The 21,636-nt window shown below is 38.8% G+C and overlaps 1 non-coding gene across 1 annotated transcript; it reads left to right on the top strand.

The window, feature by feature from the left end:
• The first annotated feature begins 531 nt into the window (after positions 1–531).
• LOC148695754 (small nucleolar RNA R71) lies at positions 532–642 on the top strand. The gene has a single exon (XR_015964939.1). It is a non-coding gene; the product is annotated as a small nucleolar RNA R71 (small nucleolar RNA).
• Positions 643–21,636: the final 20,994 nt, after the last annotated feature.

Raw genomic sequence — 21,636 nt, 5'->3', positions numbered from 1 at the left:
GCTAACAACTTAACCGTATCCTCAAGGGTAGTGGCAGGTTTTGGTTGGAAAGTTTGGAATTGATTGTTGTTCTTCCATGAAAGGTTGGGATGATCTCTCCAACTCGGGTTATATGTATTGGAATACATATCATTCCTTGGTCTTTGATTGTAAGAATTCATGAGGTTCACTTGCTCTTGAACATACTCGGGATAAGCCTCCCTAGATGGACATTGATGAGTAGGGTGGTTTGGTAAGTTGCAAATGGCACACACTTCATTTGCTTTTGGCACCATGTTGAGCACGGATTCAAGCTTCCTTTCTAGGTTAGCTACCTGCAACAAAAGCTCATGATTAGAACTTGTTTCATAGACTCCAATTTTCTTACCCCTTAAATCTTTGTGTTGAGCATTAGACCCCAACATCTCATAAATGTTATATGACTCTTGAGCATTCTTTTTCTTCAATGCTCCACCTGCTGCATTATCAACAGTTGATTGACAAGTTTGGGTTAGTCCATCATAGAAAATTTGCATTTGTAAGTGAAAAGGTAACCCATGGTGTGGACATTGTATCAAGAGGCCTTTAAAACGCTCCCAACACTCATTGAAAGGTTCTCCATCATCTTGTTTGAAGTTGAAGATTTGTCCCCTTAATGTGGCTGTCTTTTGAGTGGAAAAAAACTTCTCCAAGAACTTCTTAGCCACGGCATGCCATGTAGTGAGGGAACCTGGTGTTAGAGTCATCAACCAACTCTTGGCCTTATCTTTCAAGGTGTAAGGAAACACTCTCATCCTCAAATTTGCTTCACTTACTCCCTGCAAAGGTAAACCACTCACAACATTGTAAAACTCTTTAATATGAGCTAAAGGGTCTTCATTAGGTAAGCCATAAAATGAAGGAAACATATGGAAATGTGAAGATTTGAGATCATAGTTTCTAGCTTCTGTGGGCAGCAAGATGCATGAAGGTGAATTTGGTATGATTGGTTGAGCAAAATCCTCCAAAGCTCGAAGTTCATCTTCGTTGCCTGCCATCTCTTCTTCTCTTTCCCAATTAAATTGCTCAGATTCTTTACTTGTTGAACTAGGTGAATTCCCTTCCTCTTCCTCATGGCTAAAGGATGAACTTGATGGCACAAAGTTGTCCAAAGTGTGGCCCTTCAACCGTTCAATTCTTTGGCCTAACTCAACAAGTCTATTTGACATATACTACCTGAAATAAAATAACACAAGTGTGAATGAAAATCTACTAGCAAACAACAATGAAATGAACAAAAATAAACTTAAAAACGTTTGAAAGGACTCAAAGGACTCAAAACAGATTCACAAGACTCAAAACAAGCTAAAAACTCTCAAAACTGCCTAAAAACACAAACTGGGCAGTTTTGACACTAAACTCAACTTTGGACGAAAATTAGGTTTGGGCTTCACTCAAAATGCTTCAAAACACAAGATAAGACAGATTCTAAGCTTAAGACTTAACAAAATATGGGAGGGAATTTGTATTTGGACGAAATTTAATTAAATGGACATATTGTAAAGAAAACAGATTGTAAAGCAAATTGATGTAAACCAATGGATAATGGAATGGCTAAGGGATTCCTCTCTACTCACGAAATATATGCAACTTAAACCAACTTCCAGTTACCAATTCGACAAGTTATGAACCTTGACACTAATCAAAATAGCAAACAAGCAAACAAGCAATTACAAGGGACTGAAATCAGTCCCCGGCAACGGCGCCATTTTTGTTGATGTATATTTCCTTCCTAATGCTAGAATATATTTAGTATAATGGCACAAGCAAGGGTGTCGAATCCACAGGGACTAATTGGACCTATGTAATTACTTGTTTTGCAAGAACTTCTATGAAATGAATCAAACTAATCAAATGAAGCAGATTTGTTGTTGTTACTTGAAAGCATAAAGAAATGAAGTAAACACAAGTAAATGAATCAATAACTAACACAATGAGATGGTTCCAAAGGAAATGAAACTAGGGATTCGGTTTCACCATTGCTCAACTAAGTCCATGTTTGTTAAGCTAGTTTGTACTCATTCATCTACCTATTTCTTGAGTTTGTTTCACTTGGACATGATCAACCATATGATGTGTGGATTTGATCAAATGTCTATAATCATGAACCTAATTGTGATGTGCAACTTTGGTTCATAATCAAGAGTATGTAATGCATAAGAAACTTTCATAAAACCAAAGGGAATAACTCGGCAGGATGTTTGCTAAACATTCCCTTCATTCATTCACATATCTACCAAGATTATGCATGATGTGTGTTTTAATCTTGGCTACACAACTTTGTGATTAATTCAAATGGTGATCAAACATTAAAATCAACTCACAACGTCAGAAATAAATCAGAGAATGAAACAAGAAATAGATGGACAAACTGAGCATTCTAACTTAATTACATGGCAAACTTTGCAAGGTTACATCGAATCCCTAGAGGAGGATTAGTTACACTTCATGTTTACAAAGATTTGACATAAAAATAAATAACATGAGTGAACATGGAATTAAGAAGAATAAACCCTTGAAGCAAAACTGATTTTGAAGTCCTTGAGGAGTGGCCTTCGGGGTTGGTTCTCCAAGTATGATGCAACTGAATTAGATCCGCTTGGTATGTTTTCTGCAAAGGGGAGAACAAATGGGCAGAGAATGGACAGAGAATAGGGTGAAATGGAGCGGCTATGGGTGAATAAAAATGGAATGAATGCCGAACCCCTTGATGTGTGAAGTGTGACTTGTTTTATAGAAGGGAATGTGGCTCCAACATTCAGATTGGATCTCAATCTGCACAAGTGAGATGGAATAGCATCAAATGAGCTGGAATTGAATGGGTTTCTGAGGTGTTGGTCGCACGGCATGGACAGGGTCTGCAAGTGTGTGGTTTGTTTAATCAAAATGCATGTGTCCTTGCTGCAACAAGTGAGTGGAATCTGCAAAGGTGAATTGTTTGTACAAATTCTGGAAAGGTGAAGAAAGCACACGGCATGGAATGATGGAATGAGTGAATTTCTGGAATAAAGGATGCAAGGAATGGACATGATTTGCAATCACATGGGAGTGCACGGCATGATTGTGTGGAATCTGATTTGGTGCTAGAAGTGCATAAAATGATGGGATGATATGGGAACACACGGCCAAGGTTGTGACATGCATGTGAATGCATGTTTTGGTGTTGGAACCACATAGCTGACTTCAATGATTTTGCCTTCCCATTGATCCAAATTCACACTTGGCTGCACACTAACACCAAATAATGTAAAATGCAACTAGTTTAATCCAAAACAATCACAAAGAAGCCAAATAAGGAAGATATAAATGTATGCAAAATGTGACTTATCAACACCCAAACCTAATCTAAACATTGTCCTCGATGTTTAAAATTGTATGCAATGCAAGATATGGAATGGTATCAAAATAAACACAACATAAAGAAAGAACACAAACCACACTAGGTTGCCTCCTAGTAAGCGCTGTATTTAATGTCTAGGCAAGACATGGTAGCTTGTTCATGGTGTTGTAAATTCAAGAACATCCACGACTTGATACACTTACTCTTCCTCCACTTTATCCAAGTATGGCTTCAATCGCTGCCCGTTGACTTTAAAAGAGGTGTCATTCTTCATGTTCTCTATTTCCACAGCTCCGTGGGGAAATGTTTGCAGCACCTTAAATGGTCCCACCCACCTAGACTTCAATTTTCCTGGAAAAAGTCTCAAACGTGAGTCAAACAAAAGTACTTTCATACCTTGGTGAAACTCCTTCCTTAGGATGGCCTTGTCATGATAGTGCTTAGTCCGTTCCTTGTAGATTTTGGCATTCTCATATGCCTCATTTCTGAGTTCTTCCAACTCATTAAGTTGGAGTTTCCTTGCTACTCCAGCATCCTTGTAATCAAAGTTGAACTTCTTGATGGCCCAATATGCACGGTGTTCAAGCTCCATTGGCAAGTGATAAGCTTTCCCAAACACAAGGCGATAAGGACTCATGCCAATGGGGGTCTTGTATGCTGTTCTATATGCCCATAGTGCATCATTTAACCTCAATGACCAATCCTTCCTTGTAGGGCTCACAGTCTTCATCAAAATGTTCTTGATCTCCCTATTGCTAATCTCCACTTGTCCTGAGGTTTGAGGATGGTACGGGGTTGCCACTTTGTGGTTGATGTTGTACTTCTTCATCAAGGATTCAAAAGGTTTGTTGCAGAAATGGCTGCCACCATCACTAATAATAGATCTTGGGGTTCCAAACCTACAAAAAAATCACATCTTTAAGAAAATTCAACACAACCTTATGATCATTAGTTCTTGTAGCAATGGCTTCAACCCATTTGGATACGTAATCCACTGCCACTAATATGTATAAGTAGCCAAAAGAGGATGGAAATGGTCCCATGAAATCGATTCCCCAAACATCAAAAAGTTCCACCACCAAAATGTTGTTCAATGGCATCTCATTTCTTCGGCTAATGTTCCCCATTTTCTGGCACTTATCACACTTAGAGCAAAAATCAAAAGCATCTTTGAATAAAGTAGGCCAAAAGAAACCAGATTGTAAAACCTTTAGAGATGTCTTTTTGGCACCAAAATGGCCTCCACATGCCAATGTGTGGCTAAATGTTAGGATGCTTTGTTGCTCACTCTCTGGGACACATCTCCTAATGATTTGATCAGGGCAATATTTAAACAAATATGGTTCGTCCCAAACGTACTGCTTCGCCATGGCAAGGAACTTCTTTCTTTCCTGAAAAGAAAGGTCATTTCTCATTATACCACAGGCAAGATAATTCACAAAGTCCGCATACCATGGTTCTTTTTCTTGAACAACAAAGAGTTGTTCATCTGGAAATGATTCATTTAAGGGCAAAGGTTGTCCCACTCCATGGTTTTCATTAAGCCTGGACAAATGCTCAGCCACAACATTATCACTGCCCTTCTTATCTCGAATTTCCAAGTCAAACTCTTGTAGTAAGAGTATCCATCTAATCAAGCGTGGTTTAGCATCCTTCTTTGTCATCAAATACCTAATGGCTGCATGATCAGAAAACACAATAACTTTAGATCCCACAAGATATGACCTAAACTTTTCTAAGGCAAAAACAACAGCAAGCAACTCCTTTTCAGTTGTGGAATAGTTAAGTTGAGCATCATGCAGAGTCCAGCTTGCATAGTAGATCACATGTGGACGCTTGTTCACCCTTTGCCCTAAAACTGCACCAATAGCATAGTCAGAGGCATCACACATTAATTCAAAAGGTAACGACCAATCTGGTGCCATAATAATAGGGGTCGAGGTTAGTTCATATTTCAAGGTATTGAATGCATCCATACAAGCCTTATCAAAATGAAATACAACATCTTTAGCTAACAGATCGCATAATGGACGAGTGATCATTGAAAAGTTCTTAATGAAACGACGATAAAAACCCGCATGGCCCAAGAAACTTCTTACTCCCTTCACAGTGGTGGGGGCTACCATATTGGTGATGACGTCAATTTTGGCTTTGTCCACCTCCATTCCTTTGCTAGAGATTACATGCCCCAACACAATTCCTTGTTTCACCATAAATTGGCACTTTTCCCAATTGAGAACCAAATTTGTTTCCTGACATCTTTGAAGTACTAATGACAGATGGTTAAGACATTCATCAAAAGAAGAACCAAACACTGAGAAATCATCCATAAATACCTCAATGAATCTTTCTACCATGTCAGAAAAGATGGCCAGCATGCATCTTTGGAATGTTGCTGGAGCATTGCAAAGTCCAAACGGCATTCTCCTGTATGCAAATGTGCCAAAGGGGCAAGTAAAGGTTGTTTTCTCTTGATCCTCCGGAGTGATTGCAATTTGATTGTAACCTGAGTATCCATCCAGAAAACAATAATGTGAGTAACCTGCCAATCTCTCAAGCATTTGATCTATGAAAGGCATAGGAAAGTAATCTTTTCTAGTGCTAGAATTCAACTTCCTGTAATCGGTGCAAACACGCCAACTGGCCGTGGGCTTTGTGGGCACAAGCTCATTGTTTTCATTCCTCATCACAGTGATTCCCACCTTCTTAGGAACCACCTGAATAGCACTCACCCATTTGCTATCAGAAATGGGATATATGATCCCCACATCTAACAATTTCAACACCTCATTCCTAACAACCTCCTTCATGTGTGGATTGAGTCTTCTTTGTGGCTCACGGGTTGACTTTGCCCCTTCCTCCAAAAGAATCCTATGCATGCACATGGTAGGGCTTATTCCCTTGATATCTGCAATAGACCAACCAAAAACTGATTTGAACTCTTTTAACACCCTAATTAGTTTATCTTCTTCATTTGGGGTGAGATCAGAAGCTATGATAATTGGAAGAGTTTCAAATTCAGCTAGATATTGTTGATGTATATTTCCTTCCTAATGCTAGAATATATTTAGTATAATGGCACAAGCAAGGGTGTCGAATCCACAGGGACTAATTGGACCTATGTAATCACTTGTTTTGCAAGAACTTCTATGAAATGAATCAAACTAATCAAATGAAGCAGATTTGTTGTTGTTACTTGAAAGCATAAAGAAATGAAGTAAACACAAGTAAATGAATCAATAACTAACACAATGAGATGGTTCCAAAGGAAATGAAACTAGGGATTCGGTTTCACCATTGCTCAACTAAGTCCATGTTTGTTAAGCTAGTTTGTACTCATTCATCTACCTATTTCTTGAGTTTGTTTCACTTGGACATGATCAACCATATGATGTGTGGATTTGATCAAATGTCTCTAATCATGAACCAAGTTGTGATGTGCAACTTTGGTTCATAATCAAAAGTATGTAATGCACAAGAAACTTTCATAAAACCAAAGGGAATAACTCGGCAGGATGTGTGCTAAACACTCCCTTCATTCATTCACATATCTACCAAGATTATGCATGATGTGTGTCTTAATCTTGGCTAAACAACTTAGTGATTAATTCAAATGATGATCAAACATTAAAATCAACACACTAAGTCACCATTAAATCAGAGAATGAAACAAGAAATAGATGGACAAACTAAGCATTCTAACTTAATTACATGGCAAACTTTGCAAGGTTACATCGAATCCCTAGAGGAGGATTAGTTACACTTCATGTTTACTGATAGGAGCATATTCATGCGACTTAAATGGCTTGTTCTCGTGCATTTACGTTATGTTTCTTTAGTTATTTTAGTCCTTTAAGCTATTTTCGTGTGTTTGTAGGTCCAAAGGGCTAAAGGAGCAAAAAGATGCATTTTGGAGACTTTTGGAGCACTTTTGGGCTAAGGATGGATAGCTTATGCTTGGCGCCAAAATGTTGGACAAAATTGAAGACCAAAGTGTTGGAACTTTGTTCCCTTTAGTTTTAGGACATTTAAACCTTTCCAATTCCCTTATGCCGTGCATCTCCACCTTTCTCCCAAAACCATACACATGCATTCATTATTCATTCTCTCACATGCTCCCATTACTTATCATAATCACATATCATATCACTTATCATTCACCACTTATCACTTATCTTATCATTCACCACTTATCACTTATCATATCATTCACCACTTATCATTCATCAAACACATGCATTCACATGTTTTCACAATCTGCCATCATTCCAACCAAAACCGTGCACATGCTATCACCATGCATTCACATGCACTTGTTCCTCCATCATTCCATCCTTTAAAACATTGCACATGCACTTTAATCATTCAACACATGCATTCATTTCATCATTTCAGCCACTTCATCATTCCATCAGATTTCACAACCTAAGTCACATGTACATTCATCCACCTTTCTCCCAAAAAGCTTTGCACATGCATTCACTCACCACAAACAAGTCACATGCATTCATCAACATATCTAGCTGTCATTCACATGCATTCCATCTTTTAATTTAATCACATGCACATTCACCTTGCATTTGCAGAAAATCCACTTCATAACACATGCATCTTGGCAGATTTCACATGCACTCATGCACATTCACCTTAATCATTCACATAGCTTTAATCCACATGCATTTCCACCTAGATTTCCACCTCACAACCACCAGAAATCAACCAAAACCGTGCATTCCCTTTCATTTCTGTCAAAGCACATGCATTTCCACCCTTTAATCACATGCACAAACAGCCACATGCATCTCCCATCACCATTTCAGATTTCCACCAAGTTCCTAGCTGTCATGTTCCCCCCATTTCACCTATAAATACTCATTCATTCATTCTCATTCATTCACAATTCATTTCACAACAGAAATTGGTCCCTTGGGGCCGTGCCCTTCACAAGTCCATCCATTCCATTCATAAACACTCATCCATTGCAGAAATGTAGACCATAAAACTCCCTTGTGCCGTGCTCTCCCTTACAATCCAAACACCATCCTTCCATTTCCACCACTCCCCAAACCATTCACACCATCAAACTATCCCTAGACCTTGTGCTACAACGAAGAGGAAGAGAAGAGTGCCTAAACGTTCATACAATTCAAGTTTGAGTTGTTGGAATGTTTAGGTGTTTCTTTGATTTCAATGTTTAAATTCAATACTCTTTGTTTTGTACCATGAGGAACTAAACCCCCCTTTGGTTAGGGGGTGATTCGAATATATGTTTATGCTTGCATTTTGATTTGATTACTTCTAATTGCGTTTCATAAGTTGTGATTCAATTTGTTTAACCGTTTTATTGATAACTTATTTATGTATGTTTATTGAGAGTGCACGCTTAATTTTCATGCATGAATATGACGCTAGAATATAAGTGAGTTTCACCTAATAGTTATGAACTTATATTCATAAGTAGTGGAGGTTGCTTATAAACAATCGCGTTAAACGAATTCTTGGCAAGAGTTTCATGCATTCATAGTAACGAATGCCTCGTCAACACTTATAATTTTCATAGAGCGTAATGATTCTTGCTTGTACCTCTTCTATGCATTCATGTTGAGGACTTGTGGGGAATGTTTTGAATTGTCGCATGCATCATCCAATTCAATAACGTTAGGAAGATTTGAAGGTTAATTAGTGCATCACGGTTAACTTGGGGTGTAGAGAATTCATGGTTTATTGAAATGCAATTGGAAATCATTTTATTATGCAAGTATAACATGTATGGAGATGAACCCCTTGGCTAGCATCCATCCATTCATTCCATTTCATCACATTCATATATACTATCTGTCTTAATTCGAATCTGTACATTTTATTTAATTTCGTATAAAACTCAATCCCCCTTTACTTTATTGTCCAATTTAGTAGAAAGTGTTTTAGTTTATGTTTATAAGTGTTTTGATTCAATTTATTTCCCAAAATTCGTCCAAATTCACCAAAGTGCTCAAAACTGCCCAGAAAGTGATTTTAAGGCTGTTTTGAGTGTTTTGGGTGATGTTTGAGTCTTTTGGTTTGTTTTAGTGTTTTAAAGTTTAGTTTTGCATTCTTTGAGTCTAGTATAGTGTTTTATATTGTGTTTTTACGTTTGAATCAAACCATAATCTTAAATTCGTCCAACATTGGGTTTAAGGTCAGAAACTGCCTAGTTAGTGTTTTTAGGCAGTTTTGAGTCTTTTGAACTTGTTTTGAGTCCTTTGAGTCTTTGTGAACGTTTTTAACTTTATTTTACGTTTTTGAGTCAGTTTCCAAGTGATTTGCAATCCCTCCTAATCCCCGGTTAAGAACGATCCCTACTTATACTTATACTACAATTGACAAAAAGAGGGTTTAATTTGTGTGCGTATAAATCTCGCACCAAATTTTGGCGCCGTTGCCGGGGATTAGAAAATTTGCTAATCCCTTGGATTGTTTTATTTTCGTTTGTTTTTATTTTATTCCAGTTTCTTAATCTTGTTTTGTTTCTTGTTCTAGGTACTAGTTTATGACTCGGAGTTCTCATCCGATTCATGAACATATCCTGGAGTGATTGGGTTCTCCGTCCGGCTGCAAGACGTAAAAGAAAGCGCTACTTGGGAGGCAACCCAATGCTCTGAAAAAAAAAAAAAAAAAAAAAAAATTTCATTTATTAAAAAAAATACTAAACATGGAGAAAGGTGGTGCTTCACAAAGGTTGTTTACGTGAAGCCCCACTACGAGGCGTCGAAGCGGAAGGCTTTGGAGCGGAAGGCATAGTAGCGGAAGGCATCGAAGCGGAAGGCTTTGAAGCGGAAGGCATCGGAGCGGAAGGCATCGGAGCTAGAGCATTCCAGGCCTCAATACTTGGCCAAGCACTGGATGAGCCAGGAAAAAGGTGCCTCTGGAGGAAAGACGAAAACCTTTGACGGTCACTGTGAATCCGACCTTCAGACTCTTGCAGCTCATCAAGCTTCCTCTTCATGCCCGACGAATAGTTGTTGGCAAGCACGTGCAAACTTCTATTCTCGTACTTAAGCTGCTGGATCTCTTGCTTAAGACTCTCCACCTCTGCCATCAATGATTCCACCTGACGGGAGCGGGCAAGCAGGCGTTGGCCCATGTTGGACACAGAACTCGCACATTGAACACTAAGTGTGAGGGACTCTTGAACGGCCAACTCATCGGACCGTCCTGACAGCAGCCTACTATCTTTTGGAGTGAAGAGGTTCCTAGCTACTATTGTAGCTGTTGTGGCGTCCTGCATCACGGAGTCTTCACCTGTGAGAGGACCGTTAGAAGATAAGAAAGAAGGGCGCCATACGTTACCTTGACGCGGCGCGCCCGTATCACTGCTAAGGCTCAATTCCAAGCTAAGGTTCGATGAGTTTGCCATTTGTCAAAAGTGTTCAAAGAGAAGGGGCGGATGGAGTTAAATTTCAAAGGCCCGGAGTCGATTTTCAAGAATGGGAAATCTTCAGAGTGTGTTTGTTGTGGTGATCGATAGCTCAATAAAAAAGCCAAGGCGACGCGTCCACCAATTCAAAAAGCCGGAATTTCCGGCGTAATTTAGGCGACGCGTTCTCGGCTTTTCAGAAAACGCGTTCAACTTTGTCAAAAGATTTCTGACAAAGCTGAAAACACGTGGAGGCCATCATCGCAACTACACGTCTTTAGCCGACAAGCGCAAAGTTCGGCGACGCTTTCTCTGCTTTTCAGAAAACGCGTGCAGCTTTGTCAAAAGGAGCCGCATCTGCACTACCACGTGTCGTTCAGAAAGAGAAGGGGCGTCGTTCAGAAATCGAAGGGGCGCCTGCTCAGAAATCGAAGAGGCGTCGTTCTGATATCGAAGAGACATTTGTCGACAAGGGTAAAAGAACAGTACCACCACTTGATATTATCTCTATATATGTCGACCTTCGTCTTTTATGGCAAGGCAAACCTGAAGAAAATGCCTAACTCTCCCTCACCTCTGAGGGCGCACTCCCAGCAAAGCCTTTCGAAATACTCAATTATTTCTTCTTCCCCAAAGATGATACCAGATGCCTGGAGTACAGATGACCCAGGAGGAAACGGCGGATTGAAGTGTGCTGATTCATTCACCGCTTCTTCAAAAGCAAAGGTATCTCATATCATCAAGGTCAAAAGCAAAAGTATCTCATATCATGCTCTTTCCCTGTCTTTTTCTTTGTCCTTGTTCTTACTCGCATGGCAAAGTAAAAGAAGCAATCAGCCGGCACTTGGAGTCAGTCTTCCGATCTGGAGCCAACTGCCTGGACCCTATTCCTGATTGCTTACCTAGCGTTGCTCTCGAGTAGTCATCTTCAACGGTTGATACACTTCCGGAGAAGGGACCACTTCTGCAAAGGGGAGCGAGTAAGGCAAGTGAAAATGATACATTGAAGCATGTGGAGACAAACATAGGCTGAGTTATCCTCCAACCCTTTTCAATACGAATTGGAAAGATTGAACAAAGAAACAGACCAAAGGGGTAAGCTCAGACCTTCGGGGAAGACCAAAAGAATCCTCCAGCCCAGTAGCACAAAGGAAAATCAACAAGTGGAGGAGACCAAAAGAATCATGCAGCCCAGTTCAAGAGTATGCCTGTGGAGTCACTATGATCAAAGCCTCAATGCAATTACCAAGGAGAAGAGGGAATTTACACTCCATAACCAGATTTGCGTCCCTAAACTCTTCTCTTTGTTAATTACATTCTGCCATGTTTAGTATGTTTAAATTGTTTTTTTTTTGTGTGTTTACTTATGTTTTGTGTGAATCTATGCTTAAAACATTGAGGACAATGTTTGATTTAAGTGTGGGGGGTAACTAAGTATATTTAATGCAAATTCGTGGGATTTTATCACCCATTACTTCAAATGTTGTTCCTTGCTGTTTTAAGGTGTTTTTAAGTTGTTTTAGAGTGTTTTTAGTGTGTTTTGTTTTATAACTCCGAAAATCACATAAAAATTTGAAAAACATGTTTTAAAAAGCCTAAAAAGAGTGTTTTGAGTCATTTTTGTGTGTTTGTATCTTAGGGTACCTTCCAACACAATGATAAGGATTTGGTTTGTAATTGCATGACGGTTAAAAAGAGTTATAAACATAGAGAAAAGTTTGATTTACTCTTGGTATATGCTTGGTTATGGTTATAATGTATGACTTCACATGCAATCATAAAAGAAAAATTCGTTTTTGTAACATGCTTGAAGGAAGGAACTCAAACAAACGCTACAACCCTGTGAGACTCGAGCCATTACCTTCTTTGGAGAGTTATTTTCTATGATTTTTTGCTTTCTAAAGTTGTTGCATGATCTCATTATCCTTGCTTGGTTGCTACTTAGAATGCAATTGTATCATGATAGAACTAAATGCTAGAACTTATATCCATTTCATTCAAAGCATGACATTGAATTGCATAACATATATCAAGATGAAGTTGTGTAGTTGCCACCATAGCCAAATAGCCTTACTTCCCATATTTCGTATATATTAGTTTTAACCCCGTTGAGCCTCGTTTAGCCTATTTTCTTTGCTAACCACATCACCCCTTACCTAACCTAGAGTAGGACTTTCCTATACCCTTGTTCTTGAAAGATAGTGAGCATGACTTAAATGAATTCCTTTTGAGTACATTATGAAAGAAAATAAGTGTGGGGGAAGGGATTTTTGTGTGTATGTATGTGCCTAAGTCTTAAAGGAGGCACGGGAAAAAGAAAAAAAAAATGTGAGAAAAAGAAGAAGAAAAGAAAGAAAAAGAGTGAAAATAAGTGAGAATGGACTCACAAGTGTGATTGTTGAAGAAAGGGCCCAAAAAGTTTGAATATGGCCCTAAGTTTTGTGTGACTTCCCCTTGGGTGTTCAAAGTTGACTTCTGCGTTCTAAAGGGAATTCTAAGTGCCTAATTCAATACTTTGCTCACTATTGCTTAAAGAACATTTGTTTTCCCTATCCTTTCTTTGTTAGCCAAACACCTTTAGCCCCGTTTCAACCCGTATGCTTCTATCTTGATCGTTATGTGTTCAATAATGTGGAGTTTGGAATTGATATGAGCTTATGGTGTCACTGGTTCTCGCATCTAAGTAGGAGCATTCCATTCTTGAGATCATATCTAAACATGCTTATTAACTCCAGAAAATGCTTTCTTTGTTATAACATATGTGAGATGCTAGTCTTTCATGTTTACATCAATCTCTCACATATAACTAGTGTAGGGTGTGTAGTCAGAAAATCTGTGTGAAAATAGAGTGCATTCTAGTAAAGAATTGAGGAAATTCTCTAAGGCATGTTACTACATTCGAAATGTGTTTTAAATGCTTAATTGTGAACTTGTATATGGTGACTATGATTAAGAATGTACTTAAGTGTAAAGATGGCTAAAATCTGTGGGAATAATGATTTTTAACTTGTCATGAGCATTGGAAATCCGTGAGACGATTGTTGGAAGGTGTAGGTTGTGTTTTGTTCGTTTTGTCTAGTTTCGTGTTCTTTTGTTGTTTTGTTTTGCTCGAGGACTAGCAAAAGATAAGTGTGGGGGTATTTGATAGGAGCATATTCATGCGACTTAAATGGCTTGTTCTCGTGCATTTACGTTATGTTTCTTTAGTTATTTTAGTCCTTTAAGCTATTTTCGTGTGTTTGTAGGTCCAAAGGGCTAAAGGAGCAAAAAGATGCATTTTGGAGACTTTTGGAGCACTTTTGGGCTAAGGATGGATAGCTTATGCTTGGCGCCAAAATGTTGGACAAAATTGAAGACCAAAGTGTTGGAACTTTGTTCCCTTTAGTTTTAGGACATTTAAACCTTTCCAATTCCCTTATGCCGTGCATCTCCACCTTTCTCCCAAAACCATACACATGCATTCATTATTCATTCTCTCACATGCTCCCATTACTTATCATAATCACATATCATATCACTTATCATTCACCACTTATCACTTATCTTATCATTCACCACTTATCACTTATCATATCATTCACCACTTATCATTCATCAAACACATGCATTCACATGTTTTCACAATCTGCCATCATTCCAACCAAAACCGTGCACATGCTATCACCATGCATTCACATGCACTTGTTCCTCCATCATTCCATCCTTTAAAACATTGCACATGCACTTTAATCATTCAACACATGCATTCATTTCATCATTTCAGCCACTTCATCATTCCATCAGATTTCACAACCTAAGTCACATGTACATTCATCCACCTTTCTCCCAAAAAGCTTTGCACATGCATTCACTCACCACAAACAAGTCACATGCATTCATCAACATATCTAGCTGTCATTCACATGCATTCCATCTTTTAATTTAATCACATGCACATTCACCTTGCATTTGCAGAAAATCCACTTCATAACACATGCATCTTGGCAGATTTCACATGCACTCATGCACATTCACCTTAATCATTCACATAGCTTTAATCCACATGCATTTCCACCTAGATTTCCACCTCACAACGACCAGAAATCAACCAAAACCGTGCATTCCCTTTCATTTCTGTCAAAGCACATGCATTTCCACCCTTTAATCACATGCACAAACAGCCACATGCACCTCAATTAAACATTCCATGCCATTTCAGCGTTTCTTATGCCCATACCGTCCATTTCCACTCCCATTTGCAGACTCCACTCCCTTGCTTGCAGACATTCCACATGTGTTTGGATTAAAGAAACCACATCTGTGCAGATCATGTCCATGCTTTGCAGGTTCCACTCACTTGTGGCAGCAAGAGCATGTGCTTCTTTGAATACATTAACATTTCCTTGGACATTGCACATGCCGTGAGTCTTCCATCTCAGAAACACAATCATTTCCATCACTTAAGCTCTGCCATCTGAGTTAAACAAAGCCAAGATCCAATCTGATTGTCTCCCCATCATTAGACTCATTCAGAAATTCACCAAAGAGACTCACTCATTCCCTCTCTCGGATCCATTCCAAGACACACCATTCTTGCTCCAATTTCTGTCCACCATTCACTCTCATTCTCTCTCTCCATTCCATTTCATTCGACACTCTCTCCCTTTCACAGAAGCTGTCCATTTCTCTCCATTTATGCACCACTCACAGAAACCATTCGACATAAGTTTCTCCACCCTCATTTACAAACACATTTGGGAGCACCAACACCGAAGGCACTCTTCAAGGAATTCAACATCAGTTTTGCTTCAAGGGTCCCTTCTACTTAATTCTATGTTCATTCATGTTGTGTATTTTTATGTTAAACATTCTGTAAACATGAATTGTAACTAATCTATCTATAGGGATTCGATGTAGCCTTGCAAAGTTTGCCATGTAATCAAGTTAGAATGCTCAGTTTGTTGATGCGAAAATTAGCTTAACACACAAATTAACCCTCTTTTGACAATTGTAGCATATAAATAAGTAGGGATCGTTCTAAACCGGGGATTAGGAGGGATTGCTAAATCACTTGGAAACTGACTCAAAAACGTAAAACAAAGGTTAAAACACTAAACTAGACTCAAAGAATGCAAAGCTAAACAATAAAAATACTAAAACAAACCCAAAGACTCAAAACAGCCCCAAAACACTCAAAACTGCCTTAAAAACACTTTCTGGGCAGTTTTGAGCACTTTCACTAATTTGGACGAATTTGGGTAACAACTTGAATCAAAACACTCAAAAACACAATCTAAAACATATTCTAACTAATTAGACACTCTAAGACACTTGGGGATTTGGTTTTTGACGAAAATCAAACAAACAAAACAAATATGTAAAATAGGCAGATTCTGACGAAATTGGTGAAATTAAGTGGATGGTGAGATGGCTAGGAGGTTTTTCTCCACACATGGCATACTTGCATACAAAATAATCTCCAGTTGCTTATTCGATGAATTTATGAACCTCAACACCCCAAGTTAATTAGGTACGCTTAAATTAACTCTCAGATTTCCCTTAGGTCATTGAATTGAATGGAATTAGCGCATTGCAATCAAATTATTCCTTAAAAGTTTTCTATATGAAAGCGCATGATAGAAAGACAATCAAAGATCATTAGGTTCTATGGAAATCATAGGTGTTGACGAGGCATTCGTAACTATGAAAGCGCATGATACTTATACCAAGAATTTACTTAACATAATTGCGACCAACAATCTTAACTACTCATGGATGTGAGTTCCCAACGATTAGGTGAAGTTCCTTCATATCCTAGCATCATGTTTATGCATGCAAATCAAGCGTGCACTCTCAATTCATATACATAAGCAAGTTTTAATTAAAATAGATAAGTAAATTGAATTCATCATTCATGAAATCACAACTGAAAGTAATCAAATCATCATGCAAATATAACCATGGTTTCGAAATTTCCCCCCTAGCCAAAGGGGGAATTAGTTCCTCATGCTTGCACAACAAAAAGTATTGAATTTAAACATGGAAATCATAAGAAAGAATACACCTAAATGCTCAGCAATTCCAAGATGGATTCGATGCACAGATTGGCTCCTCTTCCTCCTCCTTGCTGCGGCACAAAGTGTGGGTGATGGAATTGGGGGTTTTGGATGGTGTTTTCTAGTTTGGAGGGATGGAGGATGGTTGATTATGGTGGGAAGGGTGCGGCAGAGATGTATGGATGTGTAGGGAGGTCTATGGAGGCTTAGAATGGAGAATGGAGGTGCGGCACAAGGGTTTCTGAATAGCATAAGGGGGTTGTACGAATTTGTGGCTGAAAATATGTTTATATAGTCCTAGGGTTTATTAGATTAGGGTTTACTTAACAGATTTGGTGGATTAGGGCCCTAGAATTCGGCCATGGGTTGTCAAATCCACCTAGGAAGAGGTTTTTGGCCCACATAGTGTTATAAAACGAATTGTATACCCAAATCCACAAGGATTAGGCCTTGGAATTCAGAATCCCAAAGGGATTGGGCCTAGGAAGGTGCGGCTAATTTAGGGGAGAGGGTAGCTTGGCTTGCAAGGCAAGGTAAAGCCTTCTAGAAAGCTTTGGGCGCCACTTTTCTAGGGTTTCTAGAAAGAATAGGTTTTGTGGCAGATTTGGGCCTTCTAGACTAGGATGCTTCTAGAAATAGGTTCTAGAATGATCCATTTAAGTCCCCATGTAATTAGGAGTAAGACATGATAAGGTTTGGATAGGATAAGATGAGATAAGGTTTGGATAATGTTTTGGATAATTGGATAATGTTGGATAAGGTTGGATAAGGTTGTATAATGTTTTGGATAATGTTTCCTCTTTTCTTGCACTTTCCTTATCCACTTTGTCCTTAGCTTAGTTCCTTCCTCTTCTTATCACATTTCCAACTTCTTGAAGTCCAAATTCGTCCATCCATGTTAGCCCACATGCAAGCTCACCAACTAGTGTCCAAAATAGCTCCAAAATGCACCAAAATGCACTTTCTTGATACTTTGACCCATAGGACCTACAAACACACGAAATTGAGTTGTAATACGACATTAACTAAGAAATAATAGCACAAATGCACAAGAATAAGCTAGTTAAGTCGCCTAAATATGCTCCTATCATTTGTCCATCTATTTCTTGTTTCATTTTCTGTTTTAATGGTGATTTAGTGTGTTGATTTTAATGTTTGATCACCATTCGAATTAACCACAGGTTGTTTAGCCAAGATTAGAGCAAACATCATGCATAATCTTGGTGGATATGTGAATGAATGAAGGGAATGTTTTGCAAACATCCTGCCGAGTTATTCCCTTTGGTTTTATGAAAGTTTCTTGTGCATTACATATTCTTGATTATGAACCAACGTTGCACATCACAACTAGGTTCGTGATTAGGGACATTTGATCAAATCCACACATCATATGGTTGATCATATCTAAGTGAAACAAACTCAAGGAATAGGTAGATGGCTGAGAATAAACTAACTTGACAAACATGGACTTAGTTGAGCAATGGTGAAACCGAATCCCTAGTTTCATCTCCATTGGTACTATCTCATTTTATTAGTTGTTGATTCATTTAGTTGTGTTTACTTCTTTTATTTATGCTTTCAAGTAACAACAACAAATCTGCTCAATTTGATTAGTTTGATTCATTTCATAGAGTTCTTGCAAAACAAGTAGTTACATAGGTCCAATTAGTCCCTGCGGATTCGACACCCTTGCTTGTGCCATTATACTAAATATATTCTAGCATTAGGAAGGAATTATTTCATCAACATTAAGTTGGGCATCATGCAGAGTTCTGCTTGCATAGTAGATCACATGTGGAAGCTTGTTCACCCTCTGCCCTAAAACTGCACCAATAGCATAGTCAGAGGCATCACACATTAATTCAAAAGGTAACGACCAATCTGGTGCCATAATAATAGGGGCCGAGGTTAGTTCATATTTCAAAGTATTGAATGCATCCATACAAGCCTTATCAAAATGAAATACAACATCTTTAGCTAACAGATTGCATAATGGACGAGTGATCATTGAAAAGTTCTTAATGAAACGACGATAAAAACCCGCATGGCCCAAAAAACTTCTTACTCCCTTCACAGTGGTGGGGGCTACCATATTGGTGATGACGTCAATTTTGGCTTTGTCCACCTCCATTCCTTTGCTAGAGATTACATGTCCCAACACAATTCCTTGTTTCACCATAAATTGGCACTTTTCCCAATTGAGAACCAAATTTGTTTCTTGACATCTTTGAAGTACTAAAGAGAGATGGTTAAGACATTCATCAAAAGATGAACCAAACACTGAGAAGTCATCCATAAATACCTCAATGAATCTTTCTACCATGTCAGAAAAGATGGCCAACATACATCTTTGGAATGTTGCTGGAGCATTGCAAAGTCCAAAAGGCATTCTCCTGTATGCAAATGTGCCAAAGGGGCAAGTAAAGGTTGTTTTCTCTTGATCATCCGGAGCGATTGCAATTTGATTATAACCTGAGTATCCATCCAGAAAACAAAAATGTGAGTAACCTGCCAATCTCTCAAGCATTTGATCTATGAAAGGCATAGGAAAGTAATGTTTTCTAGTGCTAGAATTCAACTTCCTGTAATCGGTGTAAACACGCCAACTGGCCGTGGGCTTTGTGGGCACAAGCTCATTGTTTTCATTCCTCATTACTGTGATTCCCACCTTCTTAGGTACCACTTGAATAGCACTCACCCATTTGCTATCAGAAATGGGATATATGATCCCCACATCTAACAATTTCAACACCTCATTCCTAACAACCTCCTTCATGTGTGGATTGAGTCTTCTTTGTGGCTCACGGGTTGACTTTGCTCCTTCCTCCAAAAGAATCCTATGCATGCACATGGTAGGGCTTATTCCCTTGATATCTGCAATAGACCAACCAAAAACCAATTTGAACTCTTTTAACACCCTAATTAGTTTATCTTCTTCATTTGGGGTGAGGTCAGAAGCTATGATAACTGGAAGAGTTTCAAATTCAGCTAGATATGCATATTTTAGATGTGGTGGAAGTGGTTTAAGTTCAAGTTTTGGTGCCTTAACAGTGGAAGGAGTTAGATGTGACATTGATGATTCTAAAGGCTCTAAAAGAGGTGAAACATTCAAAGGATACAATGCTAATGCTTCCAAGGCAGCTACTTCTTCCATGAGTGCATCTTCTTCATCAAACTCATCTTGAGATTGACTCAAAACAGTTTGTAATGGGTCATTCGATTGTGCCTGCAAGAACTTAGAGAATACAAGTGAATCAAGCACATCAATGGCATAACAATCAAGATATGACGAAGGATGAGAAAGAGATTCAAACACTTTAAATTGAACTGTCTCTCCTAACACTGTCATAGTGAGGAGTCCATTTTGCACATCAATGATGGTTTTGGCCGTGGCCATGAAAGGTCTCCCAAGTAATATAGGCAAATCACGATCATGTATAGGAGCTTCTTCCATGTCCAACACTACAAAATCTGCAGGCAAGATTAGTTTATCAACTTGAACTAGAATATCTTCTACTATACCTCTTGGATATTTCACGGATCTGTCTGCAAGTTGTAATGAAATGGTGGTGGCTTTCAAATCTCCCAAACCTAGTTGAAGGTACACTGAATAAGGCATTAAGTTGATGCTAGCACCCAAATCAAGCATTGCCTTCTCTACTTTCTTGTCCCCTATGGTGATGTTGATAGAGAAACTTCCTGGATCCTTGAGCTTTGGTGGAAGTTTTCTTTGCAAAACTGCACTCAAATTCTCAGACACCACAACCTTCTCATGTGGTCCATACTTCCTTTTGTAGCTGTTTAACTCCTTAAAGAACTTCCCATATGCTGGCATGTTCCTAATGACATCAAGCAAAGGTAAGTTAACATTCACTTTGCTTAGTATATCAAAAATCTCTTTAAATGACTTATCCTGCTTGCTCTTGGCAAGTCTTCCAGGGAATGGTATTGGTGGAGTGTATGGTTTCTCGGCCTTGTGAAGATTTGGTGCTTCAAATGAGGAAGTAGCATGGCTTGGTTCCTCATTTGGTTTCTCATTGTCTCCTTGAGTAACACCTGCATTCACATGATCATATTCATTAGTAACTTCATTGCCAACTCTATTATCAATAGCCTTACCACTTCTAAGTGTAGTGATTGCTTTGGCTTGCTCTTGGTTCCTTTGGAGTATCACGGGTTGGCTTGGAAACTTCCCAACCTCTCTTTGGTTCAAGGCATCTGCAATCTGCCCCAATTGTGTCTCCATTTTGGTTAGGGCTGCTGAATGTTGTTGGAGAGTGCTATTTATGGAATGTTGGAATTGCAAAGTGTTTTGGGCTAACAACTTAACCGTATCCTCAAGGGTAGTGGTAGGTTTTGGTTGGAAAGTTTGGAATTGATTGTTGTTCTTCCATGAAAGGTTGGGATGATCTCTCCAACTCGGGTTATATGTATTGGAATACATATCATTCCTTGGTCTTTGATTGTAAGAATTCATGAGGTTCACTTGCTCTTGAACATACTCGGGATAAGCCTCCCTAGATGGACATTGATGAGTAGGGTGGTTTGGTAAGTTGCAAATGGCACACACTTCATTTGCTTTTGGCACCATGTTGAGCACGGATTCAAGCTTCCTTTCTAGGTTAGCTACCTGCAACAAAAGCTCATGATTAGAACTTGTTTCATAGACTCCAATTTTCTTACCCCTTAAATCTTTGTGTTGAGCATTAGACCCCAACATCTCATAAATGTTATATGACTCTTGAGCATTCTTTTTCTTCAATGCTCCACCTGCTGCATTATCAACAGTTGATTGACAAGTTTGGGTTAGTCCATCATAGAAAATTTGCATTTGTAAGTGAAAAGGT

Source organism: Pyrus communis, chromosome 7, assembly GCF_041283825.1.
Source record: "Pyrus communis isolate YQ-2024b chromosome 7, ASM4128382v1, whole genome shotgun sequence".
NCBI lineage: Eukaryota > Viridiplantae > Streptophyta > Magnoliopsida > Rosales > Rosaceae > Pyrus > Pyrus communis.
Note: the sequence above shows the minus strand (reverse complement) of the source record. Positions and strands in the feature narration are given on the sequence as shown.